General features: G+C 46.2%; 1 protein-coding gene across 11 annotated transcripts in view; it reads left to right on the top strand.

The window, feature by feature from the left end:
• Positions 1-290: 290 nt before the first annotated feature.
• Positions 291-9203, top strand: part of Mapkap1 (MAPK associated protein 1) — a 216661-nt gene continuing 207748 nt past the window's right edge. For 2 of the 11 annotated variants that reach the window (XM_016007181.3, XM_006988723.4), the window contains exon 1: positions 360-774. The gene's annotated coding sequence lies outside the window, so the exon portion shown is untranslated. Of the gene's footprint in view, positions 775-9203 lie in introns of all 11 variants that reach the window. The other 9 variants (XM_076568834.1, XM_076568833.1, XM_076568835.1 and 6 more) reach the window with 7 other exon arrangements.

The following is a 9203-nucleotide window of genomic DNA, read 5'->3' as shown; positions in this document are numbered from 1 at the left end:
CTGATGAGGTCTGAGAGCTACGCTAATCTGGGTGTTGAGGTAAGATCTAAAAAGCAGTTTGATACCATGTCCATCTAGTAAATAATAATTGCAGTGAACTCTTCTTTCTGACATGGAGGTTAAGCTGAGGACTGTTCCTTGTAAAAGTGAGAATAGCTTACTGAGAGCCCTACAGTTTTGGGCAGACAGAAGTTAGTTAACTAGCTCCAGACGGGCCTGGGGGCAGCGCGCATGCGCAAGCCTTCCATCAGGCCCCGCCTCCGCCCCGCCCCCCGGGAGGCTCTCGCTCCGGGCTCTGGGGCTTGCGCACTGCGTCCCCAGCCAGCGGCGCCTTCCCGACCGGGGACTTCCGGTACGCCGGGTGCGGTTCCGGGTCGTGGCGCGGCTGGGGGTAACAGGGCTACTGTTGCCGGCCGGTGGCGGCGGGGAGCGGCGGGGTCATGAGGGCGAGTCTGGGGCGCGGCAGCCGAGCCGGCCGGTAGAAGCGCCGGTCCTCGAGGACTGACTCCGTGGGCGCAGGGGTCGGTGCAGGGGCCGGGAGGCGTAGGGAAGCCGGGGCCTCCCGCAGGGACGTGTCCTGGGCGAGGCGGCCCGTAGTGTGGAAGCAGCTTCAGGTAAAGGTTGCCCCAGCCGCCGCCGCCCCCTCGCCCGCGGGACTCTGCGGCCCCTCAGCACCCTGCTGCCCAGCGGCTGCCCGCCGGGGCCGTGCTCGGTGGCCTGGGAGCATCCGTTTCCTGGCCCTCCCCGAGCCTGACAGCTGGGTGTGTGACTTAGGTGAGGAGAGGCTGTGGACCTGGGGGTGTGGGGGGCGGGGGCGGGGGCGCCCTTGGCTCCGGCGGTTTCAGGCCCCGAACTCGGCAAGGTCCGGTGCCCCGGCTCCGTTCTGTGAAATCAAGTTTTCAAAGCATTGCCTGGGCAGTCCTGAAACAGTCCTGCAGATTGTTTTCCTGTCTGGAGTGCTGCTAGGAACTCGGATTCCGGTTTTTCTGTTGATGGGAGTGACAAGGAGTGGTAAAGCTGGGGGGTGGGATGGGAAGAAGAAAAGATTATAATTTAAACAAGTGTGTAACTCGAACCAGAAACTGTAAGACGAACCAGGGACCTCGAAATTTGTTACACTTCCTTTGAATGATTGCAAATACTTGAAACTGTCACTGCCCCCAGCTCCGTGGAAAGCACCGTATTTGTTATAACCCCCAAACAGCCAAGTTCAGAACCTTCCCAGGTGTGGATAGTGACATGGACAGACACGTGAGTTAAAAGATCGGCATTCACTTGACCAACAGAAAGGATGGGTCCGTCTTGTGAACACCCACCCGAACAGAAACAAAGTGCGTTACCCCTGTGTTTGGGGGCCACACAAGCTGCAGCGAAAGAACTTGCTCAGTGGTAATTGCCCCCATCTTTTCCAACTCATACCCCGCAAACTTACTGGAGTCTGGGGAGGGCGTACCAGGTGCCCCTTTCCTATTCAGCGGGGTGCTCACATCTGCCTTCAGCTGCTAAATGTGCATAGTACCTGCATAGCCTCTATGCGCCTGTGGCTCCTGGCTAGCTTTTTACAGTTAAGCTTATAAAAGCCTCTATTATAGGCCTTCCCTCTGGATAAGTCAGTTCTCAAAACACTTCTGATTTGTCCCCAAGTACTTTAAAAAAAAAAAAAATTACCCTGCCCCACTTAGAAGCTTTGGTTTCTGGCATATCGATAATGCTTCCCATGGACCAACTGAAGGTGGTCTCACTTCACCAGTTAGGGACAATCCAGCTTCTGATGATTTCTTTCTTTGCTTTTTTTCTTAAGAATTATTTTTTAAATATGTGTGTCCATGTGGGGTTTGTGTCTGTGTGAGGGCAGTTTCCCTCGGCGGTCAGAAAAGCCAAAGAGGGTGTCAGATGCCCTAGAACTGGAACCTCTGGTGCTTTTGAGCTGCACATTGTGGGTGCTGGGAACCGAACTTGGGTCCTCCACAAGGCAAGTACTGGCTCCTAACTGCTGAACTGTTTCTCTAGCCCTGGGGATGATTTCTTACCTTGCTAGAATCCTATAAACACTTGTTATTTACAGTCATTTGATCTAGCAGGCATTGATTGTGTGTAGATATAGGTCAGGTACTCTAGTGCAGTTTAATAAGACTCAGTCGCTCTGTACAGGGAGAGGGAATTAGTCACTCCAGTGCTGTGGCAGGTAGGGTGTAAGGTTCTCTCCGGAATGGAAGTAGTACATAGTGTTAGCTTTTGAAAGATGACATTTGGTCAAGGGAATGAGCATAATGCAAGGTAAATTGAGCTTTAGTATTTCTCATTTGACCATTTTAACTAACATTTATAGACAGGGAGACACAGGCTGCATAGCTGCCACGAGACAGAGCCAGGTCTTGTGCCTTCTTACCTTTGCACTCTGTAGTATGTATTGAAACAACCGAATAAGAGGAGAAATAAGAATGTTGAAATGCGCAGGACAGAAACTCCTCTCAAGGTAGACAAGGCCAGGTACTGTGGTGCAGGCCAGCTGCTTGGTAGGCTGAGGCAGCAGAGTACTTGACAGATTGTTTGAGGCCAGCCTGGGCATCGGTGGAAATCCATTTTTAAAAAAGAAATGTTAGGCTGGAGAGAGATCTCAGCGGTTTAGAGCATGGGTGTCTCTTACAGAGGCCTTGGCTTCATTACCCAGCACCTGCATGGTGGCTCACAGCCATCTGTGACTCCAATTCCAGGTCACCTGATGCCATGTTTTGGCCTCTTTGGGCACCAGGTAGGCACATGGTGTACAGACAGACAGACAGACAGACAGACAGACACACACACACACACAAATATATATATATATATATATGGTTAAAAATTATTAAAAAAATGGCTCTGTACTTTAGAGCACTGACTGATATTTCAGAGGTCCCAGGTTTAATTCCCAGCAACCATATGGCAGCTCACAACCATCTATAATGGGATCTGATGCCCTCTTCTGGCGTGCAGACATTACATGCTGACAGCATGCATATACATAAATAAATGTTTGCCAGCAGGCAGTGGTGGCTCACGCCTTTAATTCTAGCACTAGGGAAGCAGAGGGAGGCAGATTTGGTGAGTTTGAAGCCAGCCTGATCTACAGTTTGAGTTCCCAGGACAGTTAGAACTACACGGAGAAACCCTGTCTCAAAAACCAAACCAGAAAGAATGAAAAAGAAAAGAAAAACCCTGGTAGAACCTGAACACCCTAACCTGAGCTTTCTAAGCAGCATTTCAGATTGGGGATTTTCAGGTTAGCGGTACTCATCTAGTAAAGTCTGACCCTGCTCCAAAAATCAAAATCTGAGACCCAAAAGTACTTCTGGCTCCAACCATTTCAAATAAGGAATTCTCAACCTACAAATTGTCAGGTACGCCTAATGATATCTACAAGATCTCTGAGTGGATTTCTAGTCCAAGCAAAGCCAAGTCAATGCAAATGTTCCTCAACTGTTAGAGAGTTTATTGGAAGTCAGTGTTCCATGAAGTGTTACTCAAATCAAATAAAGAAAGTTGCAGGCATGTCACCAGGATGTTGCCATTGCTGCTTTTCACAGGCATTTGAGGGGAAGTGGAAGGGCTAAACTCTGTGAGGGCACAAATGCCAGGCAATCGAGATGAGTTTCAGTTTCTACTCTAACTTGCCAGTTGATAGACTTGAAGGGTGCGTTCGTGGTTCATTCAGCAGTTCCAGGCAAAATGTTAGGCCCTGGGATGCCACTGGGAATAAAGCTAGGTCCCCACTTAGAGGTCATGGACATTCCAGTCGGGGAGAAATGTGTGCAGATGAAGTAGTCACATTCTGTATATGCTGCCACAGGGTGCTATAGAGCCCACAGTGAGTACTTACTGTGGATGACATTGTCCCCAAAGCTGTTTTACATCTGTCCCTGTGAGGGAAGGTGTGAACATCACCCTGGTTTTTAGATAGGAACTAGACCATGAGAAAGATAAATAACTTCTTGGGGGGATGTGTACAGCTCAGGGGTAGAGTGAGTACTTAGCATGAGTGAGGGCCCATGCTTCACTTCCAGGAACCAAAAAGTAAACAGAAAAGAAAAAGAGGTTCCCTGAGTTTATACAAGTGGTGTTTTGAGCTGAAGGATGTCTGCCAGCCTCTTCAGTCCCATACCCTGCTACTTGTTCTTGTTGTGTGAGTGTGGACCTGATCGGAATGCTGCAGAGAGGAGCCAGCTGTGTGTGGGCACAGTAAGGAGTGGAGGTGGTCTCTGCACTCGGAGCCCATCAGCCAATCTACTGTTCTGGAGTGTTCTTTTTGTTGTTGTTTCTGGTTTTTTTTGTTTGTTTGTTTTTAGGGTGGGTATATTTTGCTTGTTGACTCAACTGAATGCTTTAGAAACTGTTCCAGTTCAGTGGTTATTCATGCTTAGGCCTTACTGTTAAGGATGCAGCCAGATGTCAGATTGCCAAAAGAAAGAGAAGTCTGTTATATTTCCCACTGAAGGTGCCTTGACCGTGTTTCTAGAACCCTTGTCTTAGAAGTTGGTGCATCATGAAGCACAGAAGCTTGGGAAATTGACAGAGGGAGGAGTATTTTAATTCTTGCCAATCTGTTTTGCAGAGTGGCCAGTGTATGGTTTTCTCATGTCATCCGGCTAAATAAATTTCAAAGGGATGAGGTTTAGGGTGAGGGGACCTTGTGAGACTTGGATTTGGTGCTTGTCTCACTGTAGATACCACCAGATTTGTCTTCCCTTGGCCGTCTTCGTAGTACCATGCAGTGGCATTGTTCCTTCAGTCTTTTTTTTTTTTGCATACTATGTTTCCATCACCCTCATAACCCTTTATAGTAGGTGAGGTTACAAAGGAGAGCAATCAGAACTTCTTGAGATGAAAAAACTGGCAGCCAGAAAACCACAGTTTTGTAGCTAGTGCCTTGGTCTGAGAGGGACTCACCTTCAAAATAAGCTTCACTGTGCACCGCCTTTGAAGTTTGGGCAAGTCATTTCCAGATTCTTGACTCTTTCCCTATCTGGATGGCGAATAGTGAAATTCAAGTCTTGCTGAAGTCTGTTCAGGACTGCTGTGCTTAAAGTTACACAGCAGGGTACCGGCAGACCCTAGTAGAATCTGGTGCTGTTCTTCTCTCTGCATGACAGGGCAGGCCCTGCCCTGTGTTCTGTCATTGCCTCCAATGAACTTTGGTGGGCCAGTGCTCCCCTCAGGTATGCAGTGCTCCCCTCAGGTATGCAGTGCTCCCCTCAGGTATGCAGTGCTCCCCTCAGGTATGCAGTGCTCCCCCTCAGGTATGCAGTGCTCCCCCTCAGGTATGCAGTGCTCCCCCTCAGGTATGCAGTGCTCCCCCTCAGGTATGCAGTGCTCCCCCTCAGGTATGCAGTGCTCCCCTCAGGTATGCAGTGTTCCCCCTCAGGTATGCAGTGCTCCCCTCAGGTATGCAGTGCTCCCCTCAGGTATGCAGTGTTCCCCTCAGGTATGCAGTGTTCCCCTCAGGTATGCAGTGCCCCCCCTCAGGTATGCAGTGCTCCCCCTCAGGTATGCAGTGTTCCCCCTCAGGTATGCAGTGCTCCCCTCAGGTATGCAGTGCTCCCCTCAGGTATGCAGTGCCCCCCCTCAGGTATGCAGTGCCCCCCCTCAGGTATGCAGTGCCCCCCCTCAGGTATGCAGTGCTCCCCTCAGGTATGTAGTGCTCCCCTCAGGTATGCAGTGCTCCGTTGACTGCCACACACAAGAGGGAAAGCGGACCAGAGAGTCACCCAGCAGAGTAAGAGAAATATGCTCAGGGAGTTCCCAGCTCAAGAGTTTAATTTATTTTTATTTTAATCCCCCTCTTCTACCAGGTAAAAATTGAAGAAATTTTAGTCTGTTAGATACTTGTTTTCATTCATACTCTATTGTATAAAGAAATAACATGGAATGTAAAAGTGAAGAAAATAAATCCTGAGCAGTCATTCAGAATTTATTAACTGTACTTGGCAGCAGTCTGGGTGTATCAGGGAAACAGATTTAAGATAGGAAACACAAAATTTGAAGTGAAAGTAGAAAATAGTTTCAAGAAATTAAAAATGAGAAAATGGAGAGAAACCACTTTAAAAAAAAACTGAAATTTTGCAAAAAGATATTAGAGTCACTACTGGGATGATTGTGATTGCTTGGGAAATAATTGAGTGTTATGTCAGACTCCCCAAATGTGTGCAATGTTCGGTTCCTAGTACCCCACTCTAGCATGTTTTTGTGGATTATCTGTTGTTAGTACAGATAAGTAGTCTGAAGGTTCATAGCTTCAAAGAAATGACAGTATTCAGCAACCAACCCACCACTGTCTTGTTTTAAGGTACTGTGCTATATAAGTAAGTACTGTTTCAGCAGGGAATTGGTAGGAAATCATTTGAAAGAATGTGCTTCTTTTGTAGCTTTTTAAAGACGAAATTTTGTTTATGTGCATATTTTACCTACATGTATATATGTGCATTACATGGGTCTCTTTCCCGTGGGGGCTGGAAGAGGGCATTGGACCTCCAGGAACTGGAGTTAAACACAGTTCTGAGCTGCCGTATGGGTGCCAGGAACTGAACCCCAGTACTCTGAACTGCTGAGCCATCTCTCCAGCCCTTGAAAACAGCAGCTCTTTGATAGGAACTTAAGTTGTTGACAACCAGCTTGAGTACTGAAGTAGTGTGGAGCAGAGCCTTGAAACCACACCCACCTGGGTGTTATACTGGCTGTCTGTGTGACCTAGACAGTGTGCAAAGTGGGGTTAGGGATGCCATCTACAGCCCTTGTGAGAAGTAAAAGACCATGGCGGTACCTTGTATGAACTGCAGTGCTTCTGCAGAGAAGCAGGCTTTGGCATTCAGGGACACAGGGCATCCAGGACTGACACTAACTGCAGTGCTTAGGAATGAAGAAGATTGTTCACATCTGGATCCTGAGTTAGTCATCACTTTGGTTGTACTTTGTGAGTTACTTAGCATACATGTGTTCTATTGAGGCAAGTTTCAGTATGCTGTTTTGGGGGTGGTTAAATTGATTTGCTGAGTAACATTAGAAACTTACACTTAAAACTGAGCGTGGTGGCGCACACCTTTAATCCCAGCAGTAGGAGGCAGAGGCAGGTGGATCTCTGAGTTCGAGATCAGTCTGGTCTACAGAGTGAGTTCCAGGAGAGCCAGGGCTGTACAGAGAAACCCTGTCTTGAAAAGCCAAAAAAATAACAAAGAAATGTACACTGGCTTATGTGGTCTTGTTTTGTGTGGTGACTACCCTTAGAAGTGACTAGAACACGGGATGTTTGTCAGGTGCAGAAACCAAAGCTAGAGAGGCAGGGTTTCGGTGTCTAGGGCTACCAGTAGCAGCTTTTGCCTTGATTTGTCCATTTAATGCTTACAGAAAGTCATTTTTCATTATTTGTGAGTGAATGATTATAGGTATGACTTTATAATACGAAGTTTAAAGATTTGATGAAACTGTTTGTTGCTGGCAAAAATTGGTGGTGAGAAGGCTACCCATTCCTTACTTGTCTGACTGTAAGTTGGTAAAATTTGATAAAACTTCTGAAAAGACCTTGAGCAGCATTTATTTCAAGCTTTATGGAGTTATGCATACATTTAAGGTTGTAGTTTTAGTTTTAGAAATCTCTGTTAAAAGGATTATAGATGTAGAAAAATGTTCATGTTCAAGGATGTTTCTTGTAGTTGGGCATAGTGGCCTAAGCCTGTAATTCTATTGCTTGGGAAGCTGAGGCAGGAGGATCATGAATTTGAGGGCTGCTTGGACTATATGTTAAGTTTCAGGCTACTTGGGCTACACAGTGAGACTCTCAAAAAAAATGGAAGAATTGCATTTATGTTGGTACTGGTGAGCATGTTGCCATCCCCTGTTTGTCAGTGCCCAGTGGGACAGTGACTAGGCCTGTGACCGCTTAGTCTTACTTTCAGGAGGGGTGTGTGCCTCTGAAATGAAGGTGCCTAGTTGGCCAGTTGATAGAAAGCAGTTGTTTGTGACTTTAAAGCTTATATATTATGAAATGCTTCTTTGATAGAGAAAGTAAGTTGTGTTCACACACACACACACACACACACACACACACACACACACACACACACACACGCCAACCAGGGGCTGGCAAGATGGCTGAGTGAGTAAGGACACTTGCCACCAAGTCTAATGAACTGGGTTTGATTCCTAGAACCCAGGTGATGGAAAGTGTGAGATGGTGGGAGGGTGGGGTGGAGTGGGGACACAGGTGTTTAAAAAAAAAAAAGGTACAACAAAAAACTAGGGTACAACATAGTTTTGTTTATTTTCTTGTGTGTGGTGTGGATATGTGGGTGCATGTGCCATGGTTTAAAGTCATGCTTTCAAGTCAATGGGGGCCTTCCAGGGACTGTACTCCAGTTCTTAGGCCTGGCAGCAAGCTCCTTAACCCCAGCCGTCATCCTTCTAATGGGTCATGGGTTGAGGGGCTCTGAACCAGCAGTTCAGCTGCTCTACTAAGAAAGGCAAGAGTGACATTTTTATAGTGAGAATGAAGGAAAGCAAAGAAACAAGTTGCCTGGTCTGACTTCTTCAGTCGAGGATTCCCTAGCTACAGAATTACAGGTTAGATAGAGCTGTCCTTGGCCAGCTGAGCTTAGATTCTGTTTTGTTGTAAGCAAGCATTTACAAGAAATAGATCAAATCAGTTTTGCTTATGTTTATAAATTAGGCAAGGTTAAAATCACCTATGTGATCTAAATGAGTTTGTCTGCTTAGGATGGTCTCCATTTTAATTTACTTTCACAAGAGCAAATTTCATCTTTTTTATTTTCTAAGAAAAAAAATTGAAGGCAAAAGTTTTTTAGATTCTAATTTTTCTAGTGTCAGTAAAGTTATAAATATTAAAATGATATGATGAATTGTCACCTTAGACTCTTCCAATTATATATTTCATAACTGAAGTAATATCAGCATGCACATTAAGCATTATAGCCAGTTAGGTAGGTTTTTTTTAACTGTGTATGGTAATTTTCTTGTATGTGGTATCAAAATGTGCACAAAATTTAACAAGTGTGTGATCGTATTTAAATTAGGAAAATACCAGGCAAGTTGTTTCCTTTGTAAACTGCTCTGTCCAAAGCATTCTGTGTATTATCAGAATGAAAAATGACAGCACTTTGTCATCTGCTCAAATTGATACTGCACTCTTTAGGATGACAGCTGAAAAGGCCCACAGGTGC

This window comes from Peromyscus maniculatus, chromosome 4, assembly GCF_049852395.1.
Source record: "Peromyscus maniculatus bairdii isolate BWxNUB_F1_BW_parent chromosome 4, HU_Pman_BW_mat_3.1, whole genome shotgun sequence".
NCBI lineage: Eukaryota > Metazoa > Chordata > Mammalia > Rodentia > Cricetidae > Peromyscus > Peromyscus maniculatus.
Note: the sequence above shows the minus strand (reverse complement) of the source record. Positions and strands in the feature narration are given on the sequence as shown.